Here is a 15,613-nt window from a genome sequence, read left to right on the forward strand (position 1 = left end):
TCCCCTCACACTTCATCACCAAGATTTATTCCGGGCATTCCTTCATATAATTTGTATCTATGATGCATCTTTTTTCTTATATGAAGGCCTGGAGAATTGTTATCAAGATGTAAAAGATATGGCACCCGTTTGGGGAATGTTCATGATCCTTTTGGTTGACAGGATCATAAACCAGAGTTAGAATTAAATGTGCTCAGTGTTTTATTTGATGTATACACAAAACAGGGGGCTTCCCATGTGGCGCTAATGATAAAGAACCTGTCTGCCAATGCAGGAGACATAGGAGATGCGATTTTGATCCCTGGATTGAGAAGATTGCCTGGAGGTGGACATGGCAACCCACTCCAGCATTCTTGCCTGGAGGATCCCATGAAAAGAGGAGCCTAGCAGGCTACAGTCCATCAGGTCACAAAGAGTCAGACATGACTGAAGTGACTTAACACGCACGTGCATACACACACACACACACATACACAAAAGTGGTTTTTAAGCACAGAGAACTTAGGCATTAAATCTCTTTGTAATACAGGAAGATTTCACAAAGGGTATAATACAGTCCTCTAATACTCTTCATACTTCAAATATAAGTAAAGTTCCCTCTGCCTCGAATGCAGATATCAGAATAGCCTATGCAAAAGTACAGAAATATTAGTAAGAGAGAGCATGATATGCAGAGGAAGCAAAACAGTTTTTTGTGATTTGAGCATAGGCAATGTGTATTGCATGTTTGAAGGAATATGAAGGTTAAAAGTCTAGGAAATTGGGATAAAATCTTTTGAAAAACACATACATTTCAGTTAAAGAACTGGTACTTTAAATATACAAAGAATGCTTAAAATTCAATGGTAATAAAACAAGCAACCCAATTTTAAAATGGGCAACAGATTTGAAAACAAAAACAAAAACGCTTTACCAAAAAAGACATACAGACAGAAAATAAGCATATGAAAAAGATTCTCAACATCATACAGCATTATGCAATGCTAAGTCACTTCAGTCATGTCTGACTCTGTGTGACCCCGTAGACGGCAGCCCACCAGGCTCCCCCATCCCTGGGACTCTCCAGGCAAGAACACTGGAGTGGGTTGCCATTTCCTTCTCCATCATACAGCATTAGAGAATTCAAATAGAAACAGCAATGAGATACCACTACACACATTTGTTTGGATAGCCAAAATCCAGAACACTGGACATAACAAATGCTGGTGAGAATGAAGAGCAATACGAACTCTCATTCATTGCTGGTTGGGCACAACTGAGTGACTAGCACTTTCACACTTTCAAGGGGTGTATGGGATCTCTATTTTTAGTTCAATTTTTTCCGTTAATGAAAATTGCTCAAAACTTAATAAAGCTTATTAACTTTCCTAAAAGTAGAGAAAATGTGATAATTTAGACATTAAATTTATAGGAAACTTGATTGCTATTGTTATGGCCATGTATCTCTGTGTAACGAACTACTGCAAATGTGCTGGCTTGAAACAAGTCATTTCATGACGTTCACAATCTATGATACAAAATGGACCAGACTAAGCTGCTTGATTCTCCTGCTCCATGTGGTGTTGATCAAGGTCACTTGGTGACATTCAGAAGGTAGCTGAGCTGGAGTAGAGAATCCAAGGCAGCTTCTTTTATATATCTGGTGCCTCGGTGGGGAAGAATGGAGAGCAAGGCTCTACTGAGCCACTCTCCACTCGGTTTTTTCATAGTTTTTCCACATAATGTTTACAGCAGAGAGTTTAAACTTCAGCAGTTGAGCTGCCTAGAGTGGGTGTTTCAAGAGGCAAGAAGCAGAAACTGTCGATCTCTTTGGGCCTTGACCTTTAAACTGGCAAAGCATCCCTTCTGCCATCTCAATGTGTTAAAGCAGTTATGAAACCTGCCCATATTCAAGGGGGAGAATACATAGATGCCCTCACCTCTCTATGAGAGAAATGACAACGATTTTGTCACTATAATTGATCTATCACAGCCATTCTATGAAATTTGAATTTTATCCTCTAGTGCATGGTAGCTACTGAAAGATTTTCATCTAGAGAAAGACATATTAGAATCAGTTGTGACAGCATGATATAGGAAATAAAGAAAAAAAAAAAACTTGGAGGAAGGAATCCCAGACATTCATTATCACAGAATTTTTACTTTGTATTTTTAAGTGGTTTTTTTTGGGGGGGAAGGGGCACGGTTAAAGCCCATTCCATTGTTATGATTGTAAACATGATTATGTTTGGTTTCTAAGATATTGATATAATTAGAAATGGTAAGCTTTCACATGTGTTGGGTTTTTATCACTCCAGTTAGACTATAAGCTATAAGCTCTTTGAAATAGAAATCTTATAAATCTATCACACCAAGTATTTTGTAAATGCTCAGAAAATATTTATTGATTGACAGATTAAAGAAAGCAAAACACATGAAACTCTTCTTCTGTAAACAAATATTTATTTTGCTTTTGAAATGCGCCAGGCATCATTCTGTTATTATAATTAAAATATAATGAGATATAACATTATATATTTTCAAGGTATACATTACATTGATTTAATATAGTTATAAATTGCAAAATGACTATGACCATTCCAATAGCTAACATCTCCATCACTTCACATAATTATCCTTTCTTTGTTTAACATCATTAAACAAACATTTCTTTGTTTAACTTGTTAGTTTCTTTGTTTAAACAAACATTAAACATTTCTTTGTTCAATATCATTTCTTTGGTTAATATCGAGTTTTTTAGCAACTTTCAGTATGTTTAATATCATCAACTATAATCACCTTGAAATACATGGAATTCCCAAAACTTACTAATATTATAATTGGAAGTTCTTACCCTTTGTGGATATAAAGTTTTCCCCAGGTGATTTCTTGAAAATGCTATCCATTCCCCACTGAATATTATTGACCCTTTTCAAATATTAGCTGACCACGTATGCAGTTTCATTTCTGTGCTCTTGGCTGTGTTCCATTTGTCCTGTGTCTATCTTCATGCCAGTACCACACTCTTTTGACTACTACTGCCTGGTAGTATACTTTGAAATCAGAAAGTGTGATGTATCTGGCTTTGTTTTTCTTTCTGAAAATTGCTTTGGCTCTTTGGGGGATCTTCTGTGGTACCATGTAAATTTTAGCATTATTTTTTCTTTTTCTGTAAAACATGCCATTATAATTTTTATAGGAATTGCATTAATGTTATAGATGGCTTTGAATATTATGGACTTTTTGACAATGTCCATTCTTCCAATCTATGAACACATATATCTTTCCATTTATTTGAATCATCTTCCTTTTATTCAACAAAGTCCTATAGTTGTCAGTGTATAGTTCTTCACTCTCTTGGTTAAATGTACTCCCAAGTATTTTATTGTTTTTGATACTATTGGGATTGAGATTGTTTTATTTATTTCTTTTTCAGATATCTCATTGTTAGTATATAAAAATGTGACTGATTTCTATATGCTGTTTATAAACTATAGAGATACCCTGTAATTCTTACTGAATTTGTTGATTAGTTCTAACAGTTTTGGATGGAATCTTTAGGATTTTCTATAGATAAAAGTAGGAGAAGGCAATGGCACCCCACTCCAGTACTCTTGCTTGGAAAATCCCATGGATGGAGGAGGCTGGTGGGCTACAGTCCATGGGGTCACTAAGAGTTGGACACGACTGAGCGACTTAACTTTCACTTTTCACCTTCATGCATTGGAGAAGGAAATGGCAACCCATTCCAGTATTCTTGCCTGGAGAATCCCAGGGACAGGGGAGCCTGGTGGGCTGCCATCTATGGGGTCGCACAGAGTCAGACACGACTGAAGCGACTTAGCAGCAGCATAGATAAAAGTATAGCATTTGCCAATACAGAAAATTTTACTGCTTCTTTTCCAATAATCATGTCTTTTTTTTGCCAAATTACTCTGGCTAGAACTTCCAGTACTATGTTGAATAAGAATGGTGAGAGTGGGCACCTTTGTCTTGTTCCTGATCTTAGAGAAAAGTTTCCAACCTTTTACTGTAGAATGTAACATTAACTGTGGCCTTGTTTTATACAGCTTTTATTATGTAGAGGCAAATTCCTTCTATAGTCAATTTGTTGAGAATTTTTATTCCGAAAGAATATTATATTTTTGTCAAATGCTTTTCATGCATTATTGAGATGATAACATGATTTTTATCTTTCATTCTAGCATTAATATGATATATCACAAACTGATTTGCACATATTTAACCACTTTTCCATCCCAAGAACAAATTCTATCTGACCATGGTGTATGATCTTTTCAATGTGCTATTGAATTCAAGTTGCTAGTATTTTTTTGAGAATTTTTGCATCTCAACATGCAAAGATGATGAGAAATATTCATCAGAAATATTGGCCTGCAATTTTCTTTTTTTATATGTCTTTAATTGGTTTTGGTATCAGGGCAATACTGGCCTCATAAAATGAGTTTCCAAGTGTTCCCGTCTCTTGAATTTTTGGCAAGAATTTGAGAAGAATCAACTTTACTTCTAAAATGTTAGATATAATTCACCAATGAAACTATCTGGTCCTGAACTTTTCTATGTTGAGTAGTAATTACTGTTTATTGGGCATTTAGATTTTCTGTGTCTCCTTGATTCAATTTTAATAGATTGGATGTTTCTAGGAATTTATCTGCTTCCTCTAATTTAACTAATTTGTTGGCATATAAATGTTCATAGTAGTCTCTTATGATCCTTTGTATTTTTCTGGTGTCAGCTCTAATGCGTCCTCAATTATTTATATTTAGACTCTTCTCTTTTTTTTTCTTATCCTACCTAAATATTTATCAATTTGGTTTATATATTTTTAAAAAGTGCTCTGAGTTTCATTAATTTTTGTGTTCTCTATTTCATTTATCTCAGCTATGCTCTTTGTTGTTCCCTTCCTTCTAATTTTGGGCTGGCTCATTTTTTCTAGTTCCTTGAAGGGCAAAGTTAGGTTGTTTCAGATCTTTCTTTTTCATTAATGTAAGCTTTTATAGGTATAAACTTCCTTCTTAAAACTGCTTATACAGTATACCATACATTTGGTCTACTGTGTTTTCATTTTTGTTTGCTTCAAGTTTTTTTTTTTAATTTTTATTTTCATTTCTTCGTTGACCCATTGGTTGTTCGTGAGCATGTTGTTTAATTTCAACAGATTTGTGAATCTTTCAGCTTTTTTAAATCGCTTCTAATTTTATACCATTGTGACCAGCAGAGAAGAGGTATTGTTCTTTTATGTTTGCAATACATCAGTGAATAAAACAATAATGGCTTCTTTAGGCAAACATTTTAAATCTACAAAACCCATAATGGATATGGAGGACCACCTGAAAATATTCTGTAAAGAATCTATAATTCTTTTACACAGCTCTCATCTAAGTGCTGTCCCTGTAAAACTTCAAAAATGTTCTTGTAAACTGCAAGTGACCTTGGAGTCAGAAATTGCTTTGTCTGTGTAAATAGACAATTATTTTACTCAACACTACAGGGTCTATAAGTCAACTAGGACAATCTAGTAGCAGTAGGGTATCAATCTAAAGAGAGCATCTTGCCCTTGCAGGCATTTCTTCATTTGAATGCACAGCTGCAACTACTATTATGAAAGCAAAATCCTAATTACACTCGATCAACAACAAGGATATTTCCATTTATTGCTTGTCCAAGGTCATTTATCTTTTCTGCTATCTAACCTGTGTAAGTATTCAAAAAATGAAAATGTTTTGAAGTCTTTGGATATACACACATTCCAAATAAAAGCTCTATATACCTGATCCAATGGACTACATAATTGGATTGTGAACAGACAGAGACAAAGAGAGACAGAGGTTATCAGCAGTATAAAGATTATAGAAACAAAAGGTTTTCTCTAAATACCAAAAACAAAGATTCAAAACCATGTTATGCTACAATCATTTTGGTTATTATCCTACATTTTAAGCCATATTTAGAAAAAGAACACTAGCAAGCATAGAGCTGGAAAAGCAGATCTCATAAATGTAATCAGATCATATTTTGCAACAAATTAATCACTCTGAAAAATTGGGAAAATATGTAAAGTACATACCTAAATATTGCCAATATTGTCTATTCTTTCTCTTGTCTTTTAGTTGAACCTATATTTATTGAATACTATATGTCAGGAACTGTGCTAGGAACTGAAAATAAACAATAAAGAAGACAGTGTTCCTGTCACATTAGTATTCACAACATTGAGAAAGATATATAAATACAAAGTTTTATTTAAACCATTTAGATTCCCCAAGAAATTAAAATTTAATGGCAAGTGTACAGAGAAATTGAAATTTGCATGTATTCCTGATGGGAATATAAATTGAGATGATTTTTTCTAGAGTGTATTTTTGTGATACTAATCGAAAGCCCTCAATATATATGCTTACTCAAGCAATTCAATTCCTGGGAATTCATCCTTAAAAAAAAAATGAAGCTACACAAAAATTTATCTGAAAGAATTTCATTACACAATTTTTATAATATTAAGATTGGCAACTATTTAAAAGTCAACAATAAAGAATTTGGTCAAATTCTTTGCAACTTATGATTATTCAGTGCATGGCCATTTAAAATAATGTTATTGATGATATGAGACTATATCAGCTATGCTGTCAACTTTTTTTCTTAGACTACAAAATAACATATGCAAAATAAGGCTATTTTTGTTAAAAAAAAAAATATATATATATGTGGTGAGATGAACTGGCAAAAACCACCCTCATTGTCTCCATCAGTCAGAGGCCAAGAATCAAAATAATTTAATCATAGTTGGCACCATTCTTCCTGGCACCAAAAAGAATAGTCATTGAAAACCAGAGTGGTTGTTCTTGTGATTCAGCCAAGATTCAGGTCTGGCAAGGAAGAGCAAAATGCTTCCCAGCATAATAATGGGGCATTCTGTTGTTCACAAAGGACAAAACACAGAAACCCAAGCTGATAGGGAAAATGTCTTTCCTTCACTACCAGACCAGCTTGCATTTTCTCAGAGGAAAATTAATGCCTGTCTTTATGAGAAGGATGTACCCTTCAAGTGACTTAATTAACAGAAGCTGCTGTCAAAGGTGAAGAGGCTGAACTAGTATTAAGAGGCTGTTGTAAAGCACACAAAGCTAAGCTTGGTGGTCTGTGATGTCCTAGAGGAGTGGGATGGGGATGGGCATTGGGCGGAAGGGAGGTCCAAAAGGGAGTGGATGTAGGTATGCATATGCCTGATTCATTTCATCATACAGAAGAGGCTAACACAACATTGCAAAGCAGTTATATTCCAATTTTTAAAAAAGAAGAAAGAGATTGGCACTCACCTTTTTTCACAGGAGAGAGGCCAGTGCTTTCTGTTACCTGCTAAGTCTATGCAGGAATGAGCAAACTAAGGTCTACAGGCCAAAGGTAGCCCACCATCTATTTTTGAGTGGCTAACAAGTTAAAAATCATTTTTAAATAGTTGGAGAAAATTAAGGAAAATGTCATGTGACATGAAAATTGCATGAAATTCAGCTGTCAGCATCCATAAATAAAGTTCTGTTGGAACATAGCCATAATGTTAGGGGAAACACTGAAACCACCCACCATTGTCAGGCACCATAGTAACCATTTGCATGAGTTATTTTATAATAGAAGATTCTGGTAAAGAATATGTAACTAACAAGTCACCACCTTCAGGAAGAATTTGGGAAAGGTCAAAAGGAGATACCACATGTCCTACCAACTTCTCAGAATCCTCCTTGTTAATCCATCTTGGCTAAGCAAGGCAGGTACCACCAAGAAAGACACTGAGTCAGAATGAATGGTCATTTAGAATGATTAGATGGAAACTAATTCCATCACATGAAACCCCAGACTGTGAGCCATCTGGCAGAGTAGTCCTTCTGGGTGCCCTTACCCTCCTGCTCTCTGCCTAGGTGTCCCTTCCCAATAAAATCTCTTGCTTTATCAGTACACAACAAATGTCTCCTCAGACAATTCATTTTGGAGTTTGAGATAAGATCCTACTCTGAGGTGCATAAGGGATCCCCCTTCCAGCAATAATAGTCTTTGACTTAAGTATTACTATTATCTAGTATTCTTGCCTGGAGAATCCCATAGACAGAGGAGCCTAGCAGTCCATGGTCCATGGGGTCACAAAGAGTCGGACACAACTGAAGTAACTTAGCACGGCTAATTCCTCCTATCTTGGCAGAGTTGAATGGAGTTGCACGAAAGATCATATAGCTTAAAATGCCTAAATATTTGCTATTTGGCTGTTTAAAAAAAAAATTTTTTTTTGCAAGCTCTGATCTAGTGGAGAGATCCTCAGTGTGCTTCTCAGCATGGCCCAACTGACACTAGAGTATGAACTATCTCCTGTGAAGACATGCAGTTTTCCAAGGAAAGGACTTGCATTACAGGTTGAAATGACTTGAAGTACCCCCTCCCCTCTCCTTTCTTTTAAGAGTACAAAAAAGACTCTGAGTGTTTATCCCAATAAAAATTACCTTATGTGTCATAGCAAAGACTCTTTCCCTCAGGAATAAAAATTCGAGGGAATCCTGTTCACATCCAGTTTATATATAAATATAACACAAGCATTGATATCCATTTCCACCCCCACTTTCCACTTCAAGGATCAACCTCTTCTGAAATACTCTGAAAAGTGAGGCTTCCCTTAAGTTCACCCAAAAGGTCTACTCAGAAGCTCCTCCAGGGTAGAATTTCTCCCAGGTTGGCCACGGACCACCGCTCATCTACTGCTGCTCATCATCTGGAACTCTTGGACCCTGACTCTTACTTGGACACTACTCTCTCTCTCTCTCTCTCTCTGCAAACGCTGGATAGACGTCAGTGTGTAGCACTCTGCTCTTTTATTCTCTACAAAACCACTAGGCAAGCTTATAAAGATCCAAAGTATTTTCTACTCCTAATTTTTTGCTTTTCTCCCAAGTATTTCCTTCATTTAACACCCCCTTACCACCATGCAAAGCTCCTTCCACCATCTAGGAAACTTCATTCCTTGCAAAGACGGACTGATCCTGCTCCAATTTGCATTCCCTGTCCCCTTCCTTTGTATTCATACAGAACACTTCCCTAAGCCTTTTTAATGCAGTTTGTACTAATGTGGTGGTGTGGAGGGGCTTCCATCTGTCTCCCTGATGATGGCCATGACATCTCAAGTTGTGGCGAAAGATGGGTGGCTTCGGAACTCCAAGTCTCAAAGCCAAGCATAAGCCCTTTGTTATGGATTGAATGTTTATGTGCCCCCTGCAAATTTATATGTTAAAGCCTTAATCTCCAATGCCATGGTATTTGGAGTTTAGGCCTTTGGTAGGTGATTGGGTTTAGATGTGGGAGGGAATAGTGTCCTTGTCAGAAGAGAGAGGGTAGAGTTCTTTCTGTCCACCACGTGAAAATAGAGTGAGAGAGTGACTGTTTAAAAGGCAGGAAAGAGCTCTTGCCAGCAAATAAAGCAGCATCCATCTTGATCTTGGATTTCCCAACCTTCAGAACTGTAAGAAATACATATCTGCTGTCTAAGCCATCCAGGTTGTGGTATTTTGTTTTGGCATTCCAAGCTTTGACACCCTCCAAATCAGGTCATGTACTCAAGCTCTCTACTAGTGACCTGTATATGAGCTTGTTTACAATTATGTAAAGTTTAAAAATCAAATAAAATTAGAAAAAAAAAAATCTGCCCAATTTTTTTCTAATAGGTAACTATTGGACCAAGCATGTATACTCACACACACAGACCCACACACAAACTCACATATGCACATGTACTCAAACCATACACCTGCACTTATTTACCATACATCTCTCAAAAGCAAATACTACCTGTCAAAAAATATAAAATATGTAATAAACTGGTTTGCATTATTGTAATGTAACCTCCTTATCCTTCCCTGCTATTAAAGCTTTACTAAAATCTACATTGCTCATGAATACTTGGAATAAATGAATTCTTTTGTGGAAAGTCCAAAGAGGCATGACTTTCCACATGTGCATCAATATGATGTGATAAACGTTATGCATTTACTTAACCAGAAATCTTTTGAGCCGAAAAGCAATGATATTAGGCATCTCAATATTTGCAGAAATCTAGAGCAAAGGCTTTGAGCTACCATAAACTGCAGGATAAGAATCCAAATCAACTATAAATGTGTCTCTTTTGGCCAGGGAAATATTAATTACAGCTTTCAGAAATAAGTTTTACTATGTAACAGGATGTTTTAGCTGTGTTATGGACTGAACGTTAGTGTCTGCCCAAAATTCATGTTTGAAGCTCTAACCCACAATATGATGATATTAGGAGATGGGGCCTTTGGGAGGTAATTAGGTTTAGATGAGGTCATGAGGATGGAGCTTCCCTGATGAGATTAGTACCTTTATAAAAGTCTCTCACCAGCCCCCCAACACCTCCCTCTCTCTCACTCCTCCCCACATGAACACACAGAGGGAAGGCCATGGGCGCACACAGTGGGAAGGTGATATCTGAAGGCTAAAAGGAAGGCCCTATCAGAATCCAACCTTGCTGGCACCCTGATCTTAGGCTTCTAGTTTCCAGAATTATGAGAAAAGAAACGCCTATCAATTTAAGCCACTCAGTCTATAGTATTTTGTTCTTGCAGCCCAAGGAGACTAAGATAGAAACTGGGACTAAAAAGTGGGGTGGTGCTGAAACAAGTATCTATAAATGTAGAAGTGGCTTCAGAACTGGTGGTGGGTAGGGGCTGGAGAGATTTGAGACATACTAGAGAAAGCAGAGATTGCTGTGAAAGGACTGCTAAAGGTGGTTCTAGTGAGAGCTCAGAAAGAAAAGAGCACAGCTATAGTGAAAGCTTCTATCTTCCTAGAAATACAGAAATAATCATGATAAAATTTGGGGAGAAATATGGTAAAACGTCATTCTGATGAAGTCGCATATGGAAATGGGTACATGCTATTTGACAATGAAGGAAAGGCAGTCCTTATTATGAAGGGGCGAGCGACATGGCTGAATCGTGCTCATGTTCCAGTGTTTTGTTGAAGGCAGAATTTTTTTCAATTAATTTTTATTGGAGTATAGTTGATTTACAATGTTGTGTTAGATTCTGCTATAAGTAAAGTGAATCAGTTATACAATTTCATAGATCCATTCTTATTTAGATTCTTTTCCCATATAGGTCATTACAGAATATTGAGGAGAGTTCCCTGTGCTATACAGTACGTTCTTTTTAGCTATTTTATACAGAGTAGTATGTGTATGTCAATCCCAATCTCCCAGCTTATCTCCCTCCCCATGCTTCTCCCCCTGGTAACCATAAGTTTGTTTTCTATATGTGTGACTCTGTTTTGGTTTTATGAACAAGTTTCACTTGTACCATTTTTTATATTCTATGTATAAGCGAAACGAAGATGTGGTACAAATATACAATGGCATATCACTTAGCCATTAAAAAGAACAAAATAATGCATCCACAACAATGTGGATGAAGATAGAGATTGTCATAGTGAGTGAAGTTAAATCAGACAGAGAAGGCAGGACTTTTGAGTGATGAAAAATACAGATTATCTGAGGAGATTTCAGGCAAAGTCTTGAAGGAGTAGTTTATTTCCTCCTGACTGCTCACAGTAAAGTGTGAGAATGGAGGAAGAATTTAATAAGGAATTGTTAAGAACAAAGGAATCAGTACAAAAAGGCTTGAAAAGTTCTCAGACTATCCATATTGCAGAGAATACCAAGGATGTGGCGGAATAATGATTTGATATAAAGTTTAGTTATGGGTATGAACCACAGACTTAATTAGCCACTCCAAGGGAAACACTGCCAATCTGAACTGAAGGGAATACAAATAAGACAAAAAGTGTCCCAGTCAGTTTGGGCTGCTAAAACAGAATACCATAGACTGGGTGTGTTATAAACAAGACAGATTTATTTCTCATAGTTCTAGAGGCCATGAAGTCTAAGATCAAGTCCCTGGCAGATTCAGCGTCTGGTGAGAGCCCACTTCCTCATTCATAGACAGTAACCTCATATGGCAGAAGGGGTGAGGGAGAGCTCTGAGGGCCCTATAAGGACACTAATCTCATCACGAGGGCTCCACCATCATGACCCAATTACCTCCCAAAGCTTCTGCCCTCCAAATACCATCACATTGGGGGTTATTAGGTCTCAATATATGAATTTTGGGGAGAAACAAATATTCTGTGTATAGCACCAGGAAAACTGTCAGACTTCTTAGATCCTACAGGACCACATCAGAGAGCAGTTCAACCGCAAACAAGCAATATTCTTCAAAACACAGGAAGAGATCCCAAAAGCAATTATCAGGACTCTCTCCTGAGTTTCTAAGGATAGAAACATCACCTCAATTTCAACACATGAAAGGGCAGTCACCCTGGAGCTGCGGAGGCTGGGCTTCCTGAAGCTCTGTAGGCTTGACCCCAGGCTGGCAGAATCCTGGAGGCATGACCCCCATCAAGCAGAGACGCAGGGGCAGGACTGCCCCTCCACAGCTCCCTAAGGTAGAGCATTAATCCCAAGAGAACTATTCCCCAAACTTAAGATCTAATGGCATTTTCATTGCTAGGTTTTTGACTCACTTCAGACATGTTATCCCTTTCCTCCTGATTTCTCCCTTCTGAAATAACGATACCTATTCTATTCCTTGGAGAAGGAAATGGCAACCCACTCCAGTGTTCTTGCCTGGAGAATCCCAGGGACGGGGGAGCCTGGTGGGCTGCCGTCTATGGGGTCGCACAGAGTCGGACATGACTGAAGTGACTTAGCATAGCATAGCATAGCATTCTATTCCTGTCCCATCATTGTGTTTTGGATGCACTATATGTTGGAAGTGCATCACTTATCTGGTTTCATAGACTGGAGAGGAAATTTCCCTCGGGATGAATCATCCCTGGAGTCTCTGTCATATCTGATTTACATATACAGTCAGCCATTGGCATCCACAGGTTGTGCCCACAGATTTAACGAACTGAACAACAATCAAAAATTTTTTTCAGAAAGCTTCAAAACCCAAAAATTCAATTTGCTGTGTGGCAGCAATTATTTACATATCACTTATACTATATTTACAAGTTACTGCATAGCATTTACATTGTGTTAGGTATTACAAGTAATCTAGAGATTATTTAAAGTATAAAAGTGCAGCTCTTTCCCATCTTGCAAGATGGCGGGTGAAAAGGCTGAGAAGCCAGATACTAAGGAGAAAAAACCTGAAGCCAAGAAGGCTGATGCTGGCAACAAGGCTAAAAAGGTGGAAAAGGTGAAGAAAGTTAAGAAGGGGAAGCCCCACTGCAGCCGAAATCCTGTCCTGGTCAGAGGAATTGGCAGATATTCCCGATCAGCCATGTACTCCAGAAAGGCCTTGTACAAGAGAAAGTATTCAGCAGCTAAATCCAAGGTCGAAAAGAAAAAGAAGGTTCGTGTTCTTGCTACTGTCACAAAACCAGTTGGTGGAGACAAGAATGGTGGTACCCGAGTGGTCAAACTTCACAAAATGCCTAGGTATTACCCTACTGAAGATGTGCCTCAAAAACTGTTGAGTCATGGCAAAAAACCCTTCAGTAAGCATGTGAGGAAGCTGCGTGCCATCATCACTCCTGGGACCATTCTGATCATCCTCACTGGGTGCCACAGAGGCAAGAGGGTCGTTTTCCTGAAGCAGCTGGGCAGTGGCTTGCTACTTGTGACTGGGCCTCTATCCCTCAATCAAGTTCCTCTGCGTAGAACACACCAGAAATTTGTCATTGCCACCTCCACCAAAATCGATATCAGTGATGTGAAAATCCCAGAACATCTCACTGACACTTACTTCAAGAAGAAGAAGCTGCGTAAACCCAGACACCAGGAGGGCGAGATCTTCGATACAGAGAGAGAGAAATACGAGATCACAGAGCAGCGCAAGGTTGATCAGAAAGCTGTGGACTCACAAATTCTGCGAAGAATCAAAGCTGTCCCTCAGCTCCAGGGCTACCTCCGCTCCGTGTTTGCTCTCACAAATGGAATTTATCCTCACAAAGTAGTGTTCTGAACTTCTTGCAAAGAACCTAATTAAATAACTTGTCATTTCCAAAAAAAAATAAAATAAAGTATATAAGTGCAAGCTATATGCAAACCCTACATCACTTTATATAAGGAAGTTAGACTTTGGTATTTGAGGGAGTCCTGGAAGCAATACCTTCTTGGTTATCAAGGTAATGGCTGTATTTGGATTACATCTGGGACTTTGGACTTAAGAGTTGATACTGGAACCAATTGAGACTTTTAAAGGTGTTGAGATGAAATGAGTATCCTGTGTGTGGGAAGGATATAAATTTTGAAGGGCCAGGAAAGAATGTGAGAGACTGAATGTTCTCCAAAATTCATATGCTAAAACTTTAACCTTCAATATGGTGCTGTTAGTAGGTAAGACCCCTGGGAGGTCATTAATTGAATAATAAAGACTGGATCCCCTATGATGAGATTAGTGTCTTTGTAAGATGAGAAAGAGACACCAGAGCTTCCTCTTCCACCATGGAAGGATACGGAAAGAGAGCAGCTTTCCACAAGCCAGAAAGAGGGCCCTATTTTTAAAGAACCAAATTTGCCAGCATCTTGATCTTGGAATTCCCAGACTTCAGAACTCTGAGAAATAAATATTTGTTCTTTGAGCCACCTGGTCTACAGTGTTTTTTTTATAGCAGTCCAAGCTAAGGCAAGCTGCATATAGCATGAAATATAACTTCAAACTGGTTGAAACACTTAGGATATTGATTATCTAACGTTAATAGAAATCCAGAAGTATGGGTGCTTTTGTCCAGTTTAATCAAATCAATTCTGTTATCAAGGATCCAGGTTCTTTCTGTCCCTCTATTCAACTACCCACAATGTCAGCTTCATCTTAAAATTATCTCTCATGATTTCAAGTTGGCCGTCTTTGGCTATTAGAACTTCATGCTTTCTCGTTGTAATTGAACAAGAAAGAGAAAGACCTCTCCTACACTTATGGAATAAATGGCCTTTTCTACAACTTGATTGGTCAAAATAAATCATATATTAACCTTGCATCACTGCAAGTCTTCAAAGGAAGTCTATATATTAAATAACTTAGAGTAATAAGACTGCACCTCCTCTAGAATGGAGTCAGCTTTCCCTAAAATAGAAGAGGTGGAAACCCAAACTAAGATTATATTAGAAGGGAGAAAAAGGTGAATAACTGTCTGGTGGACAATAATATTATCTACTGCACAGTATATGCAACTCTTATTAAGGCCCAGTTTTATCTATGAATTCATGTTCTGAGATTTACTAAGGTTCCATTTTGCAGACAATACTGAATTATTGCTGAAGAAAAAAACAACTGCTTAAAAAGTTTACAGATCAGATCACACCAAGAGTATAATTATATGCTCACATAAGTGACTTCAAGTTCCAAAATAATTTCAAAAACTAAAGTATTGTCACACAAATAAGAGTTAAGTTGAATATCAGAATAAGTATATAGTGTTTGCAGTAATTATTTGTTATTTTCAATGCCTCTTATCCAGTTTTTCAGTCAACTTTCTCCAGGTTACCCCAAAGTCAGTACATACACTTTTTTTCTGTCTTCCTCAGGACAGTCTAACCTTGCTTCTATCCACTATATTT

General features: G+C 37.6%; 1 pseudogene across 1 annotated transcript; it reads left to right on the forward strand.

Moving 5' to 3' along the window:
- Nucleotides 1-13,128: 13,128 nt before the first annotated feature.
- Nucleotides 13,129-14,057, forward strand: LOC113905924 (annotated as a pseudogene). Its single transcript, XR_003514756.1, has one exon. The product of XR_003514756.1 is annotated as a 60S ribosomal protein L6 pseudogene (transcript).
- Nucleotides 14,058-15,613: the final 1,556 nt, after the last annotated feature.

Source organism: Bos indicus x Bos taurus, chromosome 15, assembly GCF_003369695.1.
Source record: "Bos indicus x Bos taurus breed Angus x Brahman F1 hybrid chromosome 15, Bos_hybrid_MaternalHap_v2.0, whole genome shotgun sequence".
Taxonomy (NCBI): Eukaryota; Metazoa; Chordata; class Mammalia; order Artiodactyla; family Bovidae; genus Bos; species Bos indicus x Bos taurus.